The sequence below is a fragment of the Dendropsophus ebraccatus genome, chromosome 9 (assembly GCF_027789765.1).
Source record: "Dendropsophus ebraccatus isolate aDenEbr1 chromosome 9, aDenEbr1.pat, whole genome shotgun sequence".
NCBI classification, from domain to species: domain Eukaryota; kingdom Metazoa; phylum Chordata; class Amphibia; order Anura; family Hylidae; genus Dendropsophus; species Dendropsophus ebraccatus.
In genome coordinates, this window is record NC_091462.1 from 98,360,286 (window position 1) to 98,386,578 (window position 26,293).

The following is a 26,293-nucleotide window of genomic DNA, read 5'->3' on the forward strand; positions in this document are numbered from 1 at the left end:
CCTAAAGCAGCAACATGAAAAGACGGTTATAGGGTTAAAGAGACGGCCTTATGAACGTTCCATCTTGCCTGTTAAGGTATATGGGCATCATAGAGGACCTACCAGGGCCTTCAATGTACTGTATTAAGGCTAACTCCGATTGCATGGATGGGAGCCGCCTTCCCCTGCAGTAACGTATGTTCACCAGTGATTTCCGGAGCCAGATCCATGGCGATCAGCTGGTAAAAGATGGTGGGACATTCTCCTGATATCATTTACTGACACTTTTCTTTTGTGTGATAGACATTAGATTGTCAGTAGAGTCGTCACAGTCTGACAAAGACGCTTTACATTTTGGACCAGTTTTCCTTTCTCCTCTCCTCTGACTCCTCGGTGCGATAGATATATTATGTGATTCCACCAGACATAAAATCCATCATTTTCCCCGGAGTTTACCTGCGATGTGATGAGAGAAGAGCAGAGCACTGGGAGGTTGCAGCCTTGGGCGCCTCCGTTCTCCTGTCACATTATATATAAATTCGGCGTTTTCTCGCTTGATTACATTTAGGATTCGCTTAGGGACAAACTCCTTTCACTTCCCCTTTGTGAAGGCGTTGTGGTTTGTATTGTCCTTGAAAATATCTCTTTTTCTTTCGCTATATGAAGCCTGCAGCTCTAGACATCCATTGTGTGTCATACCATGAAAGAATGACAGTCCCCAAAAGACCAGAGTCAGGCTGCGTTCACACTTGTGGATTTTGGTAGCCGTGAGCATTTTATTTTTTTTTTTGTAAAGATATGATGTGCTCTCTACCCACAAAAGGCTTCTTTTGAAGCATTACCTGGGCAGCTGTATAATGCCCACATACCAGGCACGGATCAATAGAGATCGACTGTCTTTATATAACTTTTTTATAATGGACATGTACTTGAGATTAAAAGTGAATTACACTTAACCATATACATTATAGCAGATGTATATGACAAAAACACCTCATTAATGTGCAATACCAAACAGTGGCCACAGACATGAGTGGCACTGTTTCTGGAAGAACACATTCCCTCTAAAGGCCCTAATCCACGGAACGATTATGGGCCGTTACAGTTCATGTCAGCTGATTGTTGCAGTTCTTTGTCTTTCAACCATGTTGAAAAACAAACGACTCATATAGCAGCGATATGCTTCCGTCGCTCCGTGGAATAGGAGCGCAGGCAACAGATCGCCACTAGCCTCTATGGGCTGCCAGGACAATCTAGCGATCACCCAGGCAGCCCCCCGCGGCCCTTCCCGCACTCACCAGCTTGGTGCCGCCACGTGTAATAGTGGGTGGGGAACGAGAAGCAAACGAGTACTGACAACGCTCGTATGCTCCTCACAGTCGGCCTGTGGAATAGGGACCCTATTATTCGTGACAATTATAGTGCAAAATAATAATAGTTCTGTGTACTGCGATAATCGTTCTGTGTAATTGCCGGGAACGATCGGAAAATCGTTTGTATGCCGTTGATCGTTGATTTAGATCTGAACCTAAAATTATCGTTAATCGTTCGCTGTAATTCCACATTTGTTCACTAATCGTTCAGTGTAATTGCACATTGTTCATTGTTTTGCTGGGATCAGAAGTAACAAACCATCATAGTAACGATCGTAACTAACGGCCATCGTTCTGTGTAATATGGTCAACGATTTCAGGTTAACGATAAACAATCTCGTTTACAATCGTTTATCGTTAGACCCCTATTACATGGGGCGACTGTGAGGAGCAAATGAGTGCTGTCAGCGCTCGTTTGCTCCTCATTCCCCACTCGCTGCCACCGCTATTACATATGGCAGCAGCGAGTGGGAGGGGCTGTAGAAGCTGCCGGGGGAGGGGGGTAGGCTGCCCGGGTGATCGCTAGATCGTCTGGGGAGCCCAAAGAGAATAGCGGTAGTCTGCTGCTTTCGCTCCTATTCCACTGGGCAACTGCAGCAGATTGCTGCTATTACAGTCGTTTGCCACTGGGGGCTGACACTGGCCCTTCATGCGCTCCTAATAAGGGTCATATACAGTTAAATAAGGTGTTGTGCAGGGCCAGGAGCCATTGGCACTCTGCTGGCTGGAGGCCAGGGGCGGGCTGGGCCGGGGGGCAGGGTGGCATCTGCCCCCCGGGCCGGCCTTCCCCAGTACATTACAGGGCCGCGCTGAGGCTGCTTACCGCCCCAGCGCTCTCCTCTCTGCCTGTGCTGCAGGGCCGGTCTGTGATGCCAGTTGCAGCTGAAGCTGCTCCCCGCCCCCGTTAAGCCCCGCCCCCGTTAAGCCCCGCCCCCTGTGTACCGTCCCATGTTCCTCCTGGCCCGGGACTTCCTGTATTACACAGTGTGGAGAGGAGGAGGCTGGCTGCTAACCTCCAGCTCCAGGCTCCTGCTCCCTGACCATCCCCCTCCTGTCCTGCTCTCTGCTCAGCAGCTATAAATGCAGGTACTTGGGGTTGTAGATAGGAGGGAGGTCGGGACAGAGAGGAGAGGGCTGTCTGCTGAGCTGGGCTGACAGAGGCAAACACACACACACTAGCATCTGTTCCCCAACCCCTTGTACCTGCTGCCCTTTACCCCCTATAGCTGCACCCTCTTCCACAGGCTGCATTGCCCCTCTGCACCTGTAGTTGATATGTACCTCCTAAGGCTGCTGTGTGAGCCTTCCCCCCAGACTGCTGTGTTCTCCCCTTCAGGCTGCTTTGCCTCTCCCCCCCCCCTTTCAGGCTGCTGTGCCCCTCCCCCCTCTTTTAGGCTGCTGTGCCCCCCCTTCAGGCTGCGGTCCCCCCCCCCTTTTCAGGCTGCTTTGCCCCCCCCCACACACACACACATTTCAGACTGCTGTGCCCCCACACACAGAATGATACACACTCATAGAGAACAATATACGGTCATACAGAACAATACAGAACAATACGCACCCATACAGAACAATACGCACCCATACAGAACAATATACACCCATACAGAACAATATACACCTATGCAGAACAATATACACCTATGCAGAACAATATACACCCATGCAGAACAATATACACCCATACAGAACAATACGCACTCATACAGAACAATATGCACCCATACAGAACAATATACACCCATACAGAACAATACGCACTCATACAGAACAATATGCACCCATACAGAACAATATACACCCATACAGAACAATACGCACTCATACAGAACCATACAGAACAATATACACCTATACAGAACAATATACACCCATACAGAACAATACGCACCCATACAGAACAATATACACTCATACAGAACAATACGCACTCATACAGAACAATATGCACCCATACAGAACAATATACACCCATACAGAACAATACGCACTCATACAGAACCATACAGAACAATATACACCTATACAGAACAATATACACCTATACAGAACAATATACACCCATACAGAACAATATACACCCATACAGAACAATTTACACTCATACAGAACCATATACACCCATACAGAACATACAGTACAATATACACCCATACAGAACAATATACACCTGTACAGAACCATACAGAACAATATACACCCATACAGAACAATATACACCAATACAGAACCATACAGTACCATATACACCCATAAAGAACCATACAGAACAATATACACTCATACAGAACAATTTACACTCAAACAGAACCATACAGAACAATATACACCCATACAGAACCATACAGTGCAATATACACCCATACAGAACATTATACACCCATACAGAACAATATGCACCCATACAGAACAATATACACCCATACAGAACAATATACACCAATACAGAACAATATACACCCATACAGAACAATTTACACTCATACTGAACCTTACAGTACTATATACACCCATACAGTACAATATACACCCATACAGTACAATATACACCAATACAGAACAATATACACCCATACAGAACAATTTACACTCATACTGAACCTTACAGTACTATATACACCCATACAGTACAATATACACCCATACAGTACAATATACACACATACAGAACAATACGCACTCATACAGAACGATACAGAACAATATACACCCATACAGAACAATATACACCAATACAGAACAATATACACCCATACAGAACCATACAGTGCAATATACACCCATACAGTACAATATACACACATACAGAACAATATACACCCATACAGAACCATACAGTACCATATACACCCATACAGGACCATACAGAACAATATACACCAATACAGAACAATATACACCTATACAAAACCATACAGAACAATATACAGTACACCTATACAGAACCATACAGTACAATATACACCTATACAGAACAATATACACCCATACAGAACAATATACACCCATACAGAACCATACAGTACAATATACACCCATACAGCACATTATACACCCATACAGCACAATATACACCCATACAGAACCATACAGTACAATATACACCCATACAGAACAATACGCACTTATACAGAACAATATGCACCCATACAGAACAATATACACGCATACAGAACAATACGCACTCATACAGAACAATATGCACCCATACAGAACATTATACACCCATACAGAACATTATACACCCATACAGAACAATATGCACCCATACAGAACAATATACACCCATACAGAACCATACAGTACCATATACACCCATACAGAACATTATACACCCATACAGAACAATATACACCCATACAGAACCATACAGTGCAATATACACCCATACAGAACATTATACACCCATACAGAACATTATACACCCATACAGAACAATATGCACCCATACAGAACAATAGGCACCCATACAGAACAATATACACCCATACAGAACCATACAGTGCAATATACACCCATACAGAACATTATACACCCATACAGAACAATATGCACCCATACAGAACAATATGCACCCATACAGAACAATACGCACCCATACAGAACAATATACACCCATACAGAACCATACAGTGCAATATACACCCATACAAAATAATACGTACTCATACAGAACAATATGCACCCATACAGAACAATATATACCCATACAGAACAATATACACCCATACAGAACCATACAGAACAATATACACCCATAAAGAACCATACAGTGCAATATACACCCATACAGAACAATACGCACTCATACAGAACAATATACACCCATACAGAACAATACGCACCCATACAGAACAATACGCACTCATACAGAACAATATACACCCATACAGAACAATACGCACTCATACAGAACAATATACACATTTTGTAGGGTATTTTGGAGCATATTGTATGTTAGTCAGTATGTTGGAGGTCACCCAGCTTTCCCAGCATCTTGTAGTCAGTAAAATGGAGGTCACCCAGCTTCCCCAATATCTTTCACTCAGTAAATTATGGTCACCCAGCTTTCCCACAATCTTATACTCAGTAAGATGGAGGTCACCCAGCTTTCCCACCATCTTATACTCAGTGGCTGGTAGCCTCGGGGAGCTGCATAGTATATCTATACTGTGCAGCTGAAAACCATATCACCACAATTGTGCTAATTGGTTCCCTTTAAGGAGCACTCCAGCCCTTACCTATTATTACCCTCCCCACATCAGTGCAGGGACGGTAGATGGCACCCCGGGCCTGTACTTCTGCCAGCGGCGATGTTCCAACCATTGGGGTAACATCTCCTTCCCTTCTGGTCATTTGTGACAGGGAATTCCTACTGCTCTGTGTGAAGGGGCCAGAAGTCACCTTGTCAATGTAAGTCTATGGGATGGTTCCGTGTCAGCGCTGAGCAGTCCCATATACTTATACAGTAAAGAGATCCCCGACCCCGTCACAGCGACCAGTAGGAATTCCCTGTTTACAAATGACTGGAAGGGCTGAATGTGTTATCCGAAGTGTGAGAACATTGCCGCTGGAGGAAGTATTGGAGTGGGTGGCATCTACCTTCCCTGCACTGATGTGGGGAGTGTAATAAGTGAGGGCCTAGAGTGGTCCTTGAAGGATGGGCCGCGAGGCGGCTACTCATGGGCCAGTGCTGTGTGCTTGCCCCCCAGGCTAAAATTTGCCAGCCAGCCCCTGCTGGAGGCAGTATTATGCCTCCAGCCAGAAGAAGACGCTCTCTCCCCACCAGCCAGATGGGAGCAAGCCAGCAAGTGCCTCAACATTATCTGTCAGGGAGAGGCCGCCATGCACATTAGGTGGTCAGCCAGTTCTATAGAAATCATCAGGTTCTTTTCTCCTGATCCTACATCAAGAAACACAACTTCATGTATGATTACTCACTGTATATACACAGTATTATTAGTGTACTCTTCTATTGTTAGACAGTGTGTGCTGGTGTGGACAGTCCCCATCCGTTATAGGGTGTGGGGCGCAGGAAATGTAGACCTGAGGAGAACAGTCTGGTTATATCAGACTCTGCCAGGTGGCCGCCTTCAAAGCTTTCCTCTCCAAGACAAAAGAAAATAGGCGCTCCCCGAGGAGATCAGTAAGGTGTTGTGCTTCCATCCAGCAGATATTGTTGCTGTGGATTCACCATGGACTTTGTTACTCCTCCTACATTGGAGGGAAATCCACTGTGTAAAGCTATTAAAATCCACTCCACAGACAGACTTTAATGCAGAAAACACCCTCAGTAAATGGATGGGTAAAAAAACATTTTCAAATCAACTGGTGACAGAAAGTGATATAGGTTTGTTACTTCTACTTAATAATCCCCAGTCTTCCGGTACTTATCAGCTGCTGTATGTCCTGCAGGAAGTGGTGGATTCTTTTCAGTCTGACACAGTGCTCTCTGCTGCCACCTTTGTCCGTGACAGGAACTGTCCAGAGCAGCAGAAAATCCTTATGGTAAACCTCTCCTGCTCTGGACAGTTCCTGACATGGACAGAGGTGGCAGCAGAAAGCACTGTGTCAGACTGGAAAAAATGCACCACTTTCTGCGGGACATACAGCAGCTGATAAGTACTCAAAGACTGGAGATTTTTTAATTGAAGTAAATTACAAATCTATATAACTTTCTCTTACCAGTTGATATGGAGTACCCCTTTAAGCTGAATGCATACAGGGCCTGCGTGGTTCCCTAAAACAGATCCATATGTGGATACTGTACTTTGTTCTCTCATGAAAACAGTAATCCCATAGAATACTTCTATTTACTTCTGCATGAAATTAGTGGCAGATGGAGGTACAGTACAGTCTCCATACACTGGAATGGGAGCCCAAAGATATGCTGTCAGACTCTTGCCATGTTCCATCACATACAGACGTAGAAACGCAACCATAACACTTGTCTGAAACCGGCCTTAGACACACACGTGGCAAAATAAAATGACAAAAGCTGCTTATAGCGGAGGGCCTTTACATAAAGCTTCAGGAGGTTGGATTCCATGTGATAATTTAACACTTTAGCTGCTGTGCAGCACAGATGGCCATAATGGAAGGAATCGTTTTCCCACCCTTTACTCATGGGTTAACGGCTGCATTTAAGGGAGAAGTCCGGCAGAAACTTTTATTAAAGTATTGCATTGCCCCTCAAAGTTATACAAATCCCCAATATACACTTATTACGGGAAATGCACATAAAATGCTTTTTTCCCTGCATAACATGGTGATGTCACTTCCTGGATAAAATGGTTATGTCACTTCCTGTGCGGGCTGTGGCTGCTGGAGAGGATAATGGCAGAGGGATGCTCAGTGTCCCTCCAGTGCCTAGTGTCCCCCTGCCATCATCCTCTCCAGCAGCCACAGCCCGCACAGCTCTGGGAGTCGGGTCGTGACATCACCATGTTATCCAGGAAGTGACATCACCATGTTATCCAGGAAGTGACATCACCATGTTATCCAGAAAGTGACATCACTATGTTATCCAGGAAGTGAAGCCTTGATGCAGTAGTAAGTGCAGAGAAAAAGCACTTTAAAAGCATTTCCCGTAATAAGTGTATATTGGGCATTTGTATAACTTTTAGGAGGCAATACAATACAAATATTTTCGCCTGACTTTTCCTTTAAAGAGTCACTGTCGTATTTTTTTTTTTTGCAGAAATCAATAGTCCAGGCGATTTTAAGAAACTTTGTAATTGGGTTTATTAGCCAAATCTGCCATTATCTGCATGTAAAAAGCCTTTTCCCAGGCCCCCCCCTCCTTCCTCTTTTTCATCCACTCTGAAAAATCTGAAAATTGTGACTTGTTGCAGGAGACGTCCCCTGTCTGCTCTAGGGAGAGGGGAGGGGGGAGGAGGAAGGAGGGAGTTAGCCGGCAGCAGAAAGCAGATAACAGAGGATTACAGGCACGGAGCTGGGTGACAGCTGTAATCCGAGCTCAGACAGGTCACTGGTGATGGTCAGTAGAGATATCCCGTGAGGGATTTGTAGATTAACTCTTTGTTGTCCTGTTTTGGTCTTTTCTTTAGCTCTCTCCATAGGAGAACAATGAAGACAGGGGGGAGAGCTTAAAACTGCTTTTTCATGATAAAAATGCATTTTTCGGATAATAAACCCAATTACAAAGTTTCTTAAAATCGCCTGGACTATTGATTTCTGCAAAAAAAAAATTCACGACAGTGACACTTTAAGTCAGCATTACAAGACATTGTACAGTCACCCAAAATATAACATGAGATTAGGGCTGGGCGATTAATCGAATTAATTCGATTAATTCGCCCAGAATTTGAGAATCGATTTGACTTTTTTGGAAAATCGAAAATCGATTTTCCAAAAAAATCATTGGATTTGGGCGCGCGGGCGGGCTGCTCGTATCCTCCAGCTACTGAAACAGCGTGAGGAGCGAGAGTGCCCAGCAGCGTCCTATGTCCCCGCCTCTGACCCGCCCCCATAGCCGGACGTGTACGCGCGCTTCCTCCCGGCCGCACATGGAGGTCCCCGGAGGAGGCTGCAGATACTGAAGCATCGGGTGATCGCTGCGGGTGCTGGAGCTGTACAGCAGCGACACTATCACCCGATGCTTCAGTATCTGCAGCCTCCTCCGGGGACCTCCATGTGCGGCCGGGAGGAAGCGCGCGTATATGTCCGGCTATGGGGGCGGGTCCGCTGCGGGGAGTAGTGCGGGCGGGAGGAGAGCGCAAGTGCCGGTGGTGTGCGCCCGCGCAGAGCGGGTACACCAGGTATGTTCCCTCCTGCCCCGGTCTGCTCCATGCCCCTGCCGATCTGCCCTATTCTCCCCCCGATCTGCCCCATGCTCCCCCCAGTGTGCCCCATGCATGTCCCCCAGTGTACCCCATGCCCTTCCCCCCTAGTCTGCCCCTTGCTCCCCCCAGTGTGCCCCATGCATGTCCCCCAGTGTACCCCATGCCTTTCCCCCCTAGTCTGCCCCTTGCTCCCCCCAGTGTGCCCCATACTTGCCCCCCCAGTGTACCCCATGCCCTTCCCCCCCAGTCTGCCCCATGCTCTTAGCTATGTCCCTGACCCTCATCTTTACCTGTACTACTACTACACCCCTCATCTGTACCTGTACTACTACTACACTCCTCATCTTTACCTGTACTACTACTACACCCCTCATCTGTACCTGTACTACTACTACACTCCTCATCTTTACCTGTACTACTACTACACCCCTCATCTGTACCTGTACTACTACTACACCCCTCATCTGTACCTGTACTACTACTACACTCCTCATCTGTACCTGTACTACTACTACTACACCCCTTATCTCTACCTGTACTACTACTACTATACCCCTCATCTGTACCTGTACTACTACTACACCCCTCATCTATACCTGTACTACTACTACACTCCTCATCTGTACCTGTACTACTACTACTACACCCCTCATCTCTACCTGTACTACTACTACTATACCCCTCATCTATACCTGTACTACTACTACACCCCCATCTATACCTGTACTACTACTACTACACTCCTCATCTTTACCTGTACTACTACTACACTCCTCATCTTTACCTGTACTACTACTACACCCCTCATCTCTACCTGTACTACTACTACTATACCCCTCATCTATACCTGTACTACTACTACACCCCCATCTATACCTGTACTACTACTACTACACTCCTCATCTTTACCTGTACTACTACTACACTCCTCATCTTTACCTGTACTACTACTACTACACTCCTCATCTTTACCTGTACTACTACTGCACCCCTCATCTATACCTGTACTACTACTACTACAACCCTCATCTGTACCTGTACTACTACTACTACACCCCTCATCTTTACCTGTACTACTACTACACTCCTAATCTGTACCTGTACTACTACTACACTCCTCATCTATACCTGTACTACTACTACACCCCTCATCTGTACATGTACTACTACTACACCCCTCATCTATACCTGTACTACTACTACACCCCTCATCTATACCTGTACTACTACTACACCCCTCATCTTTACCTGTACTACTACTACTACACCCCTCATCTGTACCTGTACTACTACTACACCCCTCATCTTTTCCTGTACTACTACTACACTCCTCATCTTTACCTGTACTACTACTACACTCCTCATCTGTACCTGTACTACTACTACACCCCTCATCTATACCTGTACTACTACTACACCCCTCATCTGTACCTGTACTACTACTACACCCCTCATCTGTACCTGTACTACTACTACACTCCTCATCTATACCTGTACTACTACTACACCCCTCATCTGTACCTGTACTACTACTACACCCCTCATCTTTAGCTGTACTACTACTACACCCCTCATCTGTACCTGTACTACTACTACACCCCTCATCTATACCTGTACTACTACTACACCCCTCATCTATACCTGTACTACTACTACACTCCTCATCTTTACCTGTACTACTACACCCCTCATCTATACCTGTACTACTACTACACCCCTCATCTGTACCTGTACTACTACTACTACTACACCCCTCATCTTTACCTGTACTACTACTACACCCCTCATCTTTACCTGTACTACTACTACACTCCTCATCTATACCTGTACTACTACTACACCCCTCATCTGTACCTGTACTACTACTACACTCCTCATCTGTACCTGTACTACTACTACACCCCTCATCTATACCTGTACTACTACTACACCCCTCATCTATACCTGTACTACTACTACACTCCTCATCTGTACCTGTACTACTACTACACCCCTCATCTTTACCTGTACTACTACTACACCCCTCATCTTTACCTGTACTACTACTACACCCCTCATCTATACCTGTACTACTACTACTACACCCCTCATCTTTACCTGTACTACTACTACACTCCTCATCTGTACCTGTACTACTACTACACCCCTCATCTATACCTGTACTACTACTACTACACCCCTCATCTATACCTGTACTACTACTACACCCCTCATCTATACCTGTACTACTACTACACCCCTCATCTGTACCTGTACTACTACTGCACCCCTCATCTATACCTGTACTACTACTACACTTCTCATCTGTACCTGTACTACTACTACACCCCTCATCTGTACCTGTACTACTACTACACCCCTCATCTGTACCTGTACTACTACTACACTTCTCATCTGTACCTGTACTACTACTACACCCCTCATCTATACCTGTACTACTACTACTACACCCCTCATCTGTACCTGTACTACTACTACACCCCTCATCTGTACCTGTACTACTACTACTACTACACTCCTCATCTTTACCTGTACTACTACTACACCCCTCATCTTTACCTGTACTACTACTACACTCCTCATCTTTACCTGTACTACTACTACACTTCTCATCTGTACCTGTACTACTACTACACCCCTCATCTATACCTCTACTGCTACTACACCCCTCATCTATACCTGTACTACTACTACACCCCTCATCTATACCTGTACTACTACACCCCTCATCTATACCTGTACTACTACTACTACACCCCTCATCTATACCTGTACTACTACTACACTCCTCATCTATACCTGTACTACTACTACACTCCTCATCTATACCTGTACTACTACTACTACATCCCTCATCTATACCTGTACTACTACTACACTCCTCATCTATACCTGTACTACTACTACACTCCTCATCTGTACCTGTACTACTACTACACCCCTTATCTATACCTGTACTACTACTACACCCCTTATCTATACCTGTACTACTACTACACTCCTCATCTATACCTGTACTACTACTACACTTCTCATCTGTACCTGTACTACTACTACATCCCTCATCTATACCTGTACTACTACTACACTCCTCATCTATGCCTGTACTACTACTACACTCCTCATCTGTACCTGTACTACTACTACACCCCTTATCTATACCTGTACTACTACTACACCCCTCATCTATTCCCGTACTACTACTACACTCCTCATCTATACCTGTACTACTACTACACTCCTCATCTGTACCTGTACTACTACTACACTCCTCATCTGTACCTGTACTACTACTACACCACTCATCTGTACCTGTACTACTACTACACCCCTCATCTGTACCTGTACTACTACTACACCCCTCATCTTTACCTGCACTACTACTACTGCACCCCTCATCTGTTCCTGTACTACTACTACTACACCCCTCATCTTTTCCTGTACTACTACTACACTCCTCATCTTTACCTGTACTGCTACACCCCTCATCTTTTCCTGTACTACTACTACACCCCTCATCTGTACCACTACTACACCCCTCATCTTTACCTGTACTGCTAATCCCCTCATCTGTACTACTACTAATACACTAGTACATAGGGCACATATTTGGGAAAACTACTTATATGGGGCACACAATGGGCTTGTCTACTACATAGGGGCACGGGAGGAGCACTGTACATTGGGAAGCAATATGGTTGTTGTCTCAAACGTCTATAAAATAGTTTCTGATGCTGCAGGGAGAAAAATGTCCTGTTTGTTTAGCAAAAAGAGAAAAAAAATCGAGATTTAAATCGAGAATCGTCCAAAAATTTTTAAAAATCGAGATTTTATTTTTTGGCCATATCGCCCAGCCCTACATGAGATGCAAGCCTTGTCATCAGGAGCTTTAATGTCATCATGTTCCATAAAAAGCTGGTTAGTATGGAGACCATGGGGAAGCACTACGTGGGCAAAACAAGTGACAGGTGCAGGACGGATACTTTCCCCAAACACAATGACCCGTTCAGTACGAGTAGCAGATTATAGAAATGGAGTCACACTCTGACTTCAAGTGCATGACCTCTGCTCTGCTGCCAAATGCGGAGCTGCTTATTTGCTCCGTACTTTGCCCTGCAATACCCTGATATGTACGTGTGTGTGCTCGGTGGTTTAGACTGGTTTATTCACACTACTAGAGTGTGCCCCCCCCCCTTCAAATATCATAATAACTGTGTCTCTGCTTCTTGTGTCCTCACAGCCCCAGCCATACTTCTGAGCTCCTGACATAATGTGTCAGTAAAGCAGGACAAGTATGTTCTAGCAAAGCAGATGGTGGCAGGCAATATGGGCACTTGACTGGTTGGATTTGACTGATATTTCCAGTCAAATTTATGACAAATTCAGTGATAGTCCAGCTCCAATGCAAGTGAATGGGGTTTCTGCAAGGTATATGCACTGGATACCATGTACATAAGGCTAATAAGCATGTGGATCCCTACATACAACATACAAATCAGGGACGGGGAAGCTTTGGCCTTCAGCTGTAGCAAAACTACAATTCCCATCATGCCTGGACAGCCGAAGCTACAGCTTCGGCTGTCCAGGCATGATGGGCATTGTAGTTTTGCAACAGCTGGAGGGCCAAAGGTTCCCCATCCCTGCCCTATAGGCTTTTCTAGACCTATTAAAGCACTCACATGGGCTTTGAGACCTATTAAAGCACTCACATGGGCTTTGAGACCTATTAAAGCACTCACATGGGTGCTACATTGGTGAATAACAAAAAATCCAGGTATCTGTGGAAGATGATCATTTTGGCTCTGGCCTCCTCTCTGACATATACTCCATAGACCCAGTTGGGGCATATCATTGAGCCTACGGGCACCTGTCCCCTCGCTGTCCCAACAAACACCGAAACCTATTCATATAATCTCTCCCTGCTTCTATAATTATATGTCTATTGCCATTCAGAAGCCTGATAAAGATGGGGCCACAACCTATGTAGGTTTTTAGTAGCAATGGGTTAAGGCAGCTGGCGGCCAGGGGGTGACTGGTGGGAGACCAGCAGCTCCTGTCATTTGTAGGGAGGATTGTGCACCACTCCTGGGCTGTCCTTAGCTCAGCACTTCCAGACAGATATGTCCTAGCAGGTGCAGATACCCCTGCAGGGTCTATTTATACAGAGTCGCCTCTAAGCATAGCAAGTCACAAGCCTTAATCTTCTGTCTGCCACCCAGAGTCTGCAGGACATCATCGTATGCAGCTTGTTTACCAAGGAGGAGAAAAGCATGGCGTGATGCCCAAAGCCGGTTAGGCTTTTTCAATCCATTTTTGCAAAAAAACGGATGCCTTTGTATGCATCCATTTTTCCGTTGACTTCCATTATAAAAAAAGAAAAAAAACAGATCAAAACAAATCTTTTTTTTTTACGGACACAAAAAGTCGACTACGTTTTTGTGTCCATTAAAAAAAACAAATCCGATTTGAATCGTTTTTCTTATAATAGAAGTCAATGGAAAAACGGATGCACACAAAGGCATCCGTTGTTTTCATCCGTTTTTTGCAAAAAGCTGATTAAAAAACCGGATTGCAAAAACGTAGTGTGAACCCAGCCATACTTCTTTAATATTATAATCTAGTGTGTGGAGTATAATACACCAGCCCACCTAATAACACACCACTCAATTGTCTGGGCAACTCTGTTTTACCAGTGTCATCATAGGAAATTGTACCCCAAAATCAAGATTACTCCACCCTGACCCTTCAGCTTAGTGGCCCTCGATTGCTCAGGTTAGAGTTACGGTGAAGTTCAGATGGTAGAATATGGACTTAAAGGGAATCTTTGTTATTATCTCCTGCAAAGAGCTTATTGACAACTGTGCCACCCAGCATGCTCTGTCTCCTTACCTCAGATATGTCTTTTTTCTGATAGGAGGAAGCCAACAACATTGGAGAAAACTGTAAATTGCTCCTACGTTAGGAATATTTTCTGAACAGTGTGATTGATTGGGGGAAGGGTGGGGTGGGGGGGAGCGGTGGTAAGGATTAGAGGGTGGTTTGTAAAAATAAAAAATAAAAAGTATTTTTCTTTTTGGAAAAGCCTCAAAAAAGAGTGGAATTTAAAGGAGTGGCCCTTTTATTGAAAACTTGAGCACTAATGCATCATTGTTATTAGTGCTGTAGAATTGGTTCCCTATTAGAGATGAGTGAACCGTGTTCGGGTTCGAGTCCATCCGAACCCGAACTTTCGGCATTTGATTAGCGGGGGCTGCTGAACTTGGAAAAAGCTCTAAGGTTGTCTGGAAAACATGGATACAGCCAATGACTATATCCATGTTTTCGACATAGCCTTAGGGCTTTATCCAACTTCAGCAGCCACCGCTAATCAAATGCCGAAAGTCCGGGTTCGGATGGACTCGAGCATGCTCCAGGTTCGCTCATCTCTATTCCCTGTGCATAATTCTAGGGAAATGAGAAAGCCAATGTTGCCAATGTCGCTCCTGAGCCATGTTAATTTGGTAACGCATGAGCTTTAAGTAAGTGAATTTATGTGAGTAGTCACAGCCCTGCCTCTATTCTAAACATTACCATAAAAGAGGGAGGAGCTTCTGTAAGGATGGTTTTGCATAAATTTCTCTACATCTTGTATGAATGGCATACCCAATGTATTTTCAAAGAGAAAAAAGAACTCTTCAGCTCACCCTTGTGCGGTTGTCTTGTACTTTCAACTTGCAGTTCTCCTGGTATTGGAGCGCGTGGAAAAGGTGCGGGCCGTTGCCCGTATATCATATGAAAATAGGCATAGACTCCACAGCTCCTAAAATTTATAAGCTTTATTCTCGGTACATTTAAAATCTTCACACTTGTTAAAATAGCGCTGACGCGTTGCGGAGGTCCCCTCCTTAATCATGGCAGTAGTAATGTGAATTACAATCTGTTTTATTTTGTGCAATGTACCTCCCCTTACTAGACACTCCCACAGCCGTGGGCTAGTGCTAGTCAGGGAGCCACATGACTCACATTACAGATGACATCTAAAACCAGGCATGGATAGACACATAAGGCTTAGGGTCCTATTCCACGGGCCGAGGAGGGCCCGATCAACGATGTAAACGAGCGGCGATCTGCTAGATCGCCGCTCGTTTACTGGGCCTATTCCACAGCCCGATGATCGTTGAGCGAGGGCTGCAAGGACATCGTTACCGATGTCCTTGCAGCCCTTGCAGCATCATACATTACCTGGCTGCAGGGCTTGTCCTCCGCTCCGTCTCCTCCCCGGGTCCCCCGCGCTCTATCTTCTGAATGGCCGGTCAGCTGACAGGCCACACTCAGCCAATCACAGGCCGCGGCGGTCCCGGCCTGTGATTGGCTGAGCGCTCCGTCAGCTGACCGGCCATTCAGAAGATAGAGCGTGCGGGACCCGGGGATGAAGACAGCGCAGAGAAGAAGCCCTGCAGCCAGGTAATGTATGATGCTGCTGCTGCTGTTTCTTCTCAAATCGTCGGTCGCCCGCCGCGCACCGCTATTCAACCGTAGCGATGCGCAGTGGGGGAACGATGATTTTAAGTCTGGCCCTAATTGAACAATCAGCCGATGACACAAATGGGCCCAATCGGCCGATTATCGTTACTGTGGAATAGGGCCCTTAGTGGATATAAAATAAATCAGTTTTTAGATTCATTCCCCTAGGGGATCTTGTTACTAGATTTAAAATCCAATATGCCTCTTTCTTTCTAACTAAATGTGTCCAATCCCCTCCTCTTCAAGGTTTTTGCACTTTTTCTATGGCAGTCATTTGTAAGGTCTCTGTCCGACTGTCATGAATTTCCTGGAAGTGCCTGGAAAGTCCCGACATGGACTTCTTTCTTGTGTCAGTTTGCCTGCGGATGTCACTGAGATGTTCTGAAAAGCGGGTTTTGAATTTCCTAATTGTAGAGCCTACATATTGTACTCTGCAAGTGGTACACTCCGCTAAATAAACTATGTGAGTGGTATCACAGTTAATGAAGTTTTTTATTTTAAAGGTGCGACCTGTTTCAAATGAAGTAAAACTATTTAGTTTTTTTACAAATGGACATAGAGGACATCTTGGAGCTGCACATCTATGGAAACCTGCAGTATGTAACCATTGTGTTTGTTTTTTAGTGTCTTCCGAACTCCTCAGTGTACTAGGTGAAAGTATGTTGCCAATTGTCTTTCCCCTTTTAGCTACACATCTGACTCCTGCAGTAAGGACCTGTTCACATTGTTTGTTCTGGTATAATATAGGTACGTATTTTTTTATTATATGTTGTATTTGTTTAAATTGCGAACTATATGGTGTTGAGAATGTGAGAGGCATTTGTTTGTTGCTGTCTTTTGTTTTGTTTCTGTCTTGTAAATGGTAACTTCTATTTTTGTTTTCTGCAATGTTTCTTGCTCTCTTTATATGTTGTTCTTTGTATCCTCTAGCTTTCAGTCTGTTCGGGAGTTGTGTGACTGCTTGTATATATGTATCTTCTTCCGAACAATTTCAGCGGGTTTGAATGAATCCACCAATAGGCAAGTTTCTTATTACATACAAAGGATGTTCACTGTCTGCATGTAGGATGCCATTGCCTGAGCAAGGTTTCCTTTATATTTTGGAGGATATTTTGCCCTCTCTCAATGTTAATTCTGTGTCTAAGAACACAATAGATGTTTTATCATAATGGTATGTAAACTGTAGATTTAACATGTTACCATTAATGTAGTCCAGAAATTTTTTTACTTGTTTCTCATCCCCCGTCCACATTAGGAGGAGGTCGTCTATATATCTGCCGTACCATTTAATCAGCCCCCAGATTTTAAATGTACCAAGAATAAAGCTTATAAATTTTAGGAGCTGTGGAGTCTATGCCTATTTTCATACCCAATGTATCCTTGCCTTGGCCCCATAGACTTTATGGCCAAAATGTATAGTCAGTGACTATGTCCAGGTCATTTTCGGCCCAAAGTGTGGATTCATTGGGGGGTCATTAAAGTCTATGGGGTCCAGCATGAATACGTCAATGTCCCATTTTGAGAGGAAGCCAATGTATCCGTGCAATGTAAAAATAAATTGTACTGTGCAACCAGCCTGAGCTTACACCACTACTTCCGGAGATTGTAACCATTGGGTTAGTAAGGTGAACTATGAGAATTCGCCCGTTCGAATTTCATAATTGTTGGATCTACAGGTCGGATGTAAGAACAGACCTCCGGGAAAATACAGGGTGAATGTAAGCGATGAATCGTGAACAGAGCAGAAGAGTGGAGCAGTCAGGTATGGGCGAGGACACTGCTCAGCTATGCGTTGCCATGGTGACCCTCCCCGTTCACCGTATCTAGGGAACGAAGTCTTGTTTATTCCTTTTTGGGAATGGAGATAAATGGTGCAGATTCACCGGCAGATCATTGGCAGGAAAGTAGGTGATTTCAGGATAAGCAGAGACGGAGAGGAGGGGGCGCAGCGTAAAATAATACATTAGTCTACACCGGCAGACACCGGGATAATAAAAATGTAGTATTGTCCCTGAATGTGTGTGTATATATATATATATATATATATATATATACATATAGCAGGCATTTACATTTCTATAAATAATAACCACACCATCAGCATCTGCAGTTACAGACCATTATATAAATGACATAATTGTATACCCGGGCATTCCTCCTTTTTATAAGCTTCCACCTCTTTTGTTTTATAGGTCCATAAACCCCAAAGTACAAAGCTTATAAAAGATCGGCCTATAAAACAAGCAGTTAATGTCATTGTTAAGGTCTTTTGTCCTCTGTTATCAGCTATGACAGGTCTCAAAGTGACAGACTGCAGTCCTTGTGGAGCTGAATGACATAAGGACCAGTGATCAGCAGATATTGGAGAAAGCGCTTATTCGTCAGCTGATCACATCTTTTGTGTGTCTATTTAGATCATCAATATCAGCTGCACATTGTCCTGTTTGGGCGACAATAATGAAATTAAAGGGCCACACGCATGTACCAGTGATCATTTATGCAGCTCAGCGTTCAGTTTGATTGAGTCGTGTGAAGGCTTAATAAACAAGTATTGACCATCAAGGTCAGTGCTCTTTATCGTGCCCCCATTGGCCCCTGTAAAAGGATCTTAAAGGGGTTATCCAGTGCTACAAAAACATGGCCACTTTCTTTCAGAGACAACGCGACTCTTGTCTCCAATTCAGGTGCAGTTTGCAATAAAGCTCCATTCACTTCAATGGAACTAAGCAGCAAAACCCCACCCAAGCTGGAGACAAGAGTGGGGCTGTCTCTGGAAGAAAATGGCCATGTTTTTGTAGCACTGGATAACCCCTTTAAAGGGAACCTGACAGCACCTGACAGTGTGCTGTAGGTGGCGGTCCCCTAGTAAGCATATGTTACCGATGATCGTGTCATCGGCTGATCATTTATTTAGGGCCAGACCTAAAATCATCGGTCCCCCACCGCTCATCTCTTCTACGATTTGAGAAGCACCATACATTACCTGGCAGGACTTCTCCTCCGCTCAGTCTTCCTCCCCGGGTCCCGCGGTGCAGCATCAACTCCGGAGCGGCCTGACTGAGCTGCCAGACCGCTCAGCCAATCACAGGCCAGGACCACCGCGGTTGATGCTGCGCCGCGGGACCCGGGGAGGAAGACGGAGCGGAGGAGATGTCCTGCCAGGTAATCGGCAGATCGGCGCTCGTTTACATCGTTGATCGGGCCCTGCTCGGCCCATGGAATAGGACCCTTAGACTCTTCATTATAGTAGGAAATCTGAGATATTCTTCCCGCACATGATGTTGAGAGAGGGAAGAATTAAGCACAATGGATTGCCAGTATGTTAGGCTTTTGTTCTCACCAGAGGTGTCTTGTCATTAGCGATACCCCTGCAGCTCTTGTTTAGTGTAAAATAATAAAGCTATTACTTACATGTCCAGACTTCCCTTGTGTCCTCCAGCCTTGTCTGTGGGATTCCCCGGTAGCTGCAGCTCTCACTTCTGGTCCCATCTTTGAAGTAACAGGCCACTAAGCCAATCTGGCCATGTTGCTGTCCCATCTTGGCCAGTGATTGGCTGAGTGGCCAGACCAGGAATCCCACAGACAAGGCCAGGGGAGCCTGGACAGGTAAGTAATAGTTTTATTATTTTATACACAGAATCGTCATCCTTTGGCTCGGATACCTATTACATGTAGCAATGCACGTTCAGCAGCTGATGATTTTTAAGCTTGCCAAAAGACAACAATCAGCCGATGATCAGCTCTTTAGATGGTCGTTGTCTTTATTACATGGAGAGATATCGGTCCTTGCTTTCTCCACTTCAAAAGAATGCTTGACTGAATGTGTGTGTATGTATATGGAGGAACCAGAAGGAATAGCTATGTATGTTCACCAGGTTGTCCAGTCATCAGCCTGCCTTGGTCTAATGGGTATGGACACCTCTTGGCTACCTCTTCGAAACCTCCTATACCTTAGCACACTGGCAAATACCCTGGTGGCAGTTCCCTTTAGAATAAAAATAGGTATGTTGAAATCCAACATGCCCAACCTGCCTCTTCCATTGTTGAGAGTTGGGATTCCCCATTACACATTAGATAATAAGGCGGTCTAGTTTAGATCAGCAGGTTCATCTGGCTTTAATGCATTGATCTCCAGCTGTTGCGGAAGCAGTATTGCCACATCATCGAGACCACTGGTTTAATGTGGGTGGTCAGCTTATTGGCTATTGGTCAGCTTATTATAGGCTATTGTGCTACGTAAATTTTTTGGTTGTTTGCCACTCACAATAAAATTGTTTCCTTACCGCGAATCATATTCTGTATTGGAGAAACCATTGTACAACCATTGTTAGAGTACTCACCTTTGGAATATTGACAATAATGGTAAGATTCCTGCAACCCTAATGGTAGCATTATGACTATGGGTCCTACCAGGTTGGGATCCCAGTTGTGAATATGAATGAAATTAACAGGGCTTTCTATTTGTTTCTGAAACAGGAAAAATAAGCTGACGCCAGCCTCCTCTGGCACCGCATATCTTAATGAAAAACAAAAGAATTTTTAGTTTTTTTTTTCTGCCAGATTCCATTATGAACAATCTGCACCTATAACATCACCTATGCTATGTCTCCATGATGTGTATTATAATAATGAGACGTTCACTTGTATGGTGATGTAGCCTTGTCGATTAAGATTTCATCATTGTGCGATTATCATAAGTGGCAGCTTGGCCCCCCCCCCTCCCCCCGCGGGCATGGGTGCCCCCGGGCGAGGCTGTAACCTTCTGCTGTTGCTACGCCCCTGGCCTCCCAGTCGTGTTTTCTGGATCTTCTATTCCACTGCATTGCTGCTGACAATCCCACACAGGCGTCTATTCAACCTTCCTATGTTTATATAGCTGCAGTCTCTCAAGGACGCTATGGGGAGGGGAAGGGGAGGAGGAGAGGTGTCCCCGCTTGCCCTGGTACTCCGCCAGACTTTTTAATGAAGGGGAGGCGATGAAAGCCAGAGCAGACTGGGTAGGACTCGATTCAGACTGGCAGGCAGGATCTACCCATCATTATTCCAATTTCCCTCATTCACTTATGGTATGCAGCCAGACATGTCGGCGAGAAGTGCAGTGAATTGTGCCTTCAACAACGTCCCAAAATACAGAAAAAAATCTTCAAAAACGTAATTTTGTGTATGTTATGACATCCGTGGTGTTATGGAGATGGATCGGAGTGCAGCTATTACAGGAATACCTCCAGGGAAATTAATGGGGAGGATGATATATACCCTGGAAAGCAGAAGCCAGATATATACTCAGGTGCAGGATACAAATATCCGCCACCTCTGGGGTGATAATTCTGTATCTGTTACAGGATCGCTGTGATGTTAGATGAGCTGCGGGGTGGGTGGCTGATACTCATTGTGTCTCTGTGTGATAAGTCAGCCATGTTTTATTGTCTACAGATGCCATCGTGTGTAGATGCCAGCAGGCCCCAAACAGTGATGTTACCTTACTGTCAGATAAGAGGAGATGGATGTCAGGTAGATACCCCCTCACATTACAGATATGGCTCAGCTGTAGCCTCATATAAGAGATTTCTAATAAGGCGCTTATGGCTTCTTACACACTATGGATACACTGTGGGCTTCATGCAGGGGGTATGTGTGGGTAAAAACCATAGAATAGTATAGTACCAGTTATATAAATAAAAGTTTAAAGATTGCCTTAGATCTGGGAGGGGAGTGGGATCACATCTTAAGTTTCGGTCATGCAGCTGGCATTGCTGAGATAAAGACTGTTCTATGCCCGGCCACCACTGCAGCAGGTGTCAAAGAGGTGGCCACTTCTACATTGGGAGCTTTCCTGGTCCCTCCCTTTAGCTATGATTGACAGCTCTAGCAGTCTTCTGATTGGTGCTAGTGCTGTCAATCATACATGAGAGATGGGGTCAGGAAAGCTCGCATTGCACTGAACAAGAGCCCACCTCTCCATCACTTGCAATGGTGGGGACCAGAGCATAGAACAGCATTCGATGGAATAGGGCCTTTACTGTCTGTGCAAGTAGCCTAGGAGTTCTTAGGCCGCATTCACACGTTCCTTGTTCTGCACGGAACACGGACGTGGAATGCCTGTAACGGACTCTCTCCCGTCCGGGCAGCATCTGTGATAAGATGCTGGAAGCGGGGTAACTGTACAGATAGGCGCTGCGCTGTAATGAATCAGCTGTGGGGCACTGTCATTACAGCGCGGCGCAAATCTGTACAGCCCCCCCGCTCACAGCATCTTATCACAGATGCTGCGCGGGGGAGTCAGTTACAGGCATTCCACGTCCGTGTCCCGTGTAGAACACAATGTGTGAATGCAGCCTTACTGTTCATTTATATAGTCACTTTCTTTTCTGATCATTACAGATCCTTTACAGGGTTGTCTCATGTGCCATAAAACCCTGTTTACATCTGCATTGCAAATTCCAGAAAGAATCCAGGAAAAATGAATGCAGCGCCATGTTGTATAGTAAAATGCCAAACACTATTGTAATTTTAGTCTATTGTTGCATACATCATGGGCCTTGTGTTTCCTTCATTGAGCAGACCCGGCATCGCCATCATTTTCATTGTTCTGCTTCTGTAACGAAGAAAAACAATGGAAATTCTTAACACAAATGTGAATGAGCCCCTAAATGACTACCATATAGGTAAATGAACTGGGGGCTATTTTTTACATAGAAGTTTTCTATTATGGCTCATAGAGATTGACGCTGTATGACACTGATCTAGGGACAGGACATGTCATTAAGAGACAACCTCTTAACTATAGCATCAATTGAAATGTACAGTCCCATACTTACCTTCTAATGCAGCAAGTGTTATATGGACACACACATGGCTTGTTCCATTGTATTCATATTATGACAGTAGTGAGACATCTATGTGAGAATATGCAATAGAAAGTTATATAGACTTCTTATTTGCTTTTATTTAAAAATCTTCAGTTATCCAGTACTTATCAGCTGCTGTGTGTGCTGCAGGAAGTGGTATATTCTTTCCAGTCTGACACAGTTCTCTCTACTGTTACCTCTGTCTATGCCAGGAGCTGTCCAGAGCAGAAGAGGTTTTCTATGGGGATTTGTTATTGCTCTGAACAGTTCCTGACATGGACAGAGAGTGTCAGACTGGAAAGAATACACCACTTCCTGCAGGACATAAAGCAGCTGAAAAGTACTGTAGTATGCAAGATTTTAAAATAAAAATTATAAATCTATGTAACTTTCTGACACCAGTTGATCTAAAAGATTTTTAGAACATAAATCTCCATTGAGTAAACCTGTCCATCAATGTTCTGTGACTACTTTATATGTATAGCTACATGTACTCATGTGGTAGTCATCCAGATAGAGAGTGACGTGGTTGCTAGGTAACCTGAAGTATTATTGCAGACTCTTTGGGAGAGAAACAAATGTGATGTAATTCAGTAGAGAACGGCTGTAATAAATTCAGGAGGACATGTCGGAGCTTTACATACACAACAAAGACCTCCAGTTCTTTAGTGTTATCCAGACCCTTCAGTATTCTGAGTGCTTTATAAGTACTTATACAATTAAGAGTGTGAACTACAAATTATAAGAGTCAGCCCCTCGCCCCAAGCGTATTATATCACCAAGTTAAATACGGAACGTCTGTTCCTCCAGTGTACGCCGGGCCCCAGGCATTCATCCTTATTATACCTCAGCTCTGGACGGGAGCCAGAAAACATACACTGGTGATGGGGCCTGGAGACAAACTACCCGAGTAAACAACAGGCGGAGATATCATTAGTGGAGAGAGCAACCAGTAACTTAAAGGGGTAGTCACGTCTAAGAAAGTAAGAGCATATTGCTAGGCTATACCATCACTTTATAATCAGTGGGAGATCCAAATAATTGTAAGGATAAAGGAAGTCAGCTCTGCAGCCCCGTCATAGTCTTTCTGAGTCACCCACAGGGCAGAGGACTGCAGCACAGCTCCATGTACGTTAATGAGGCCGGCTGCGGTATCCTGCACGGCCAGGTCGCAGCGAATAACGGTAAAGGAGATATAGTGCTATATCAGCACAGTGGCCTGTTCTTTCTGGGGATTAGTGAGGGTCCCAAACCACATAAAGCCATGGCTTATGCTAGTCGTTACTTTATCAGATGGGAATACCCCTTTAGGTAAACTAAAATAGTTCCTGAAAGGCCCATATACTCAGAGAATCCCTGTATATTGGGACATTTAGAAGATTTAAAGGAGAAGTCTGGCACTGGCAAAGATGTGACAGGCGGCAGGGGAGAACATAACAAGCAACCTTTACTTACCTCTAGCTTCCCCCATTTGTGATAACGTCCTGGCTGATGAACTGGCCGCTCAGCCAATCAGTGACTGGAGCGGCATCCCACCCCAGTCACTGACTGGCTGGCTGGCTGACTGGCCAGTCCATCAGCCAGGTTGTGACATTGGCTGGGGATCCCAGAGCCAACCGGGGGTCCCAGAGCGGCAATCCAGCACTGGAGAGGCACGAAGAGAGGTGAGTTAGTTTTGTTTGTTATGTTCCCCCCGTGCCCTGCCATTTGCAAAAAAGAAAATCCTGAGGCCAGAGTTGTCGTTTAATAGTGAAACAACACCAGCTGAAATGGACTTTACCTATAGCGGTCGCCTTTCCTGGGTCCTTGCTTACATACAGGACTTAAAGTGTACCGGTCGTTTTTTTTTGTTTTGTTTTTTTCAGAAATCAATAGTACAGGCGATTTTAAGAAACTTTGTAATTGGGTTTATTAGGCAAATATGCCATTATCTGCATTCAAAAAGACTTTCCCCAGGTCCCCTCCCTCCTTTCTCTCACTCACTGTTAATTATCAGAAAATCTCGACTCTTTTACACAGTCAGGCCCTGTCTGTTCTATGGAGGAGGGAGATTAGTTGCCAGCAGAGAACAAAGGGTTACACAGCAGGAGCTGCATGAAAGCCGGTAATCTGAGGTCAGAGAGGTCAGAGCTGACTGTCAGAGGAGATAGCCGGTGATGTAGCTATAAATTATTTTTTTGTTGTCCTGTTTTGGTGCCTCATCTCCCTCCACCCCTCCCCTCTCCATAGAGAATAATGAAGACAGGGGGGAGAGCTTCAAACTGCTTTTTCATGATAAAAATTAGTTTTTCGGCTAATAAACACAATTACAAAGTTTCTTAAAATCGCCTGGACTATTGATTTCTGGAAAAAATAAATAAATAAATAAATTAAATGACAGTGACACTTGGAACCAAATATGATAAGCAGGCAGTCAAAAGAAAACAATATACAAAGCACACATCAACACTGTCAGGTAAAGAGGATTAGCAACTCAACAACAGGAACCGAAGATGTTGGTATGGAAGACACAAAGGAATAATGATATTCAAGAATGAAGCAGAAGATGACAAAACAGAGACCCTAGCTAACTGCCCCCAATCTTTCCTTAGATCTGTTCCCCGGACTCTAACCCGTCACCATTAATATTACTGCCCCTACAAATGTCCCTGGAATCCCTGGACTAAACAAGAAGACTTTAGGGCCCAGAGAAAAAAGGTAGTGCAAAAAAAAACAGTAAACAAATTGCAACAAGAATTACTGAACACAGTAAGAATGACTAAAACCAAGCAATATGCAAAGAACA

The 26,293-nt window shown here is 44.6% G+C and overlaps 1 protein-coding gene across 1 annotated transcript in view; it reads right to left on the reverse strand.

The window, feature by feature from the left end:
• Positions 1 to 26,293, reverse strand: part of TNRC6A (trinucleotide repeat containing adaptor 6A) — an 89,990-nt gene that overhangs the window by 60,198 nt on the left and 3,499 nt on the right. The gene's annotated exons all lie outside the window — the stretch shown is intronic.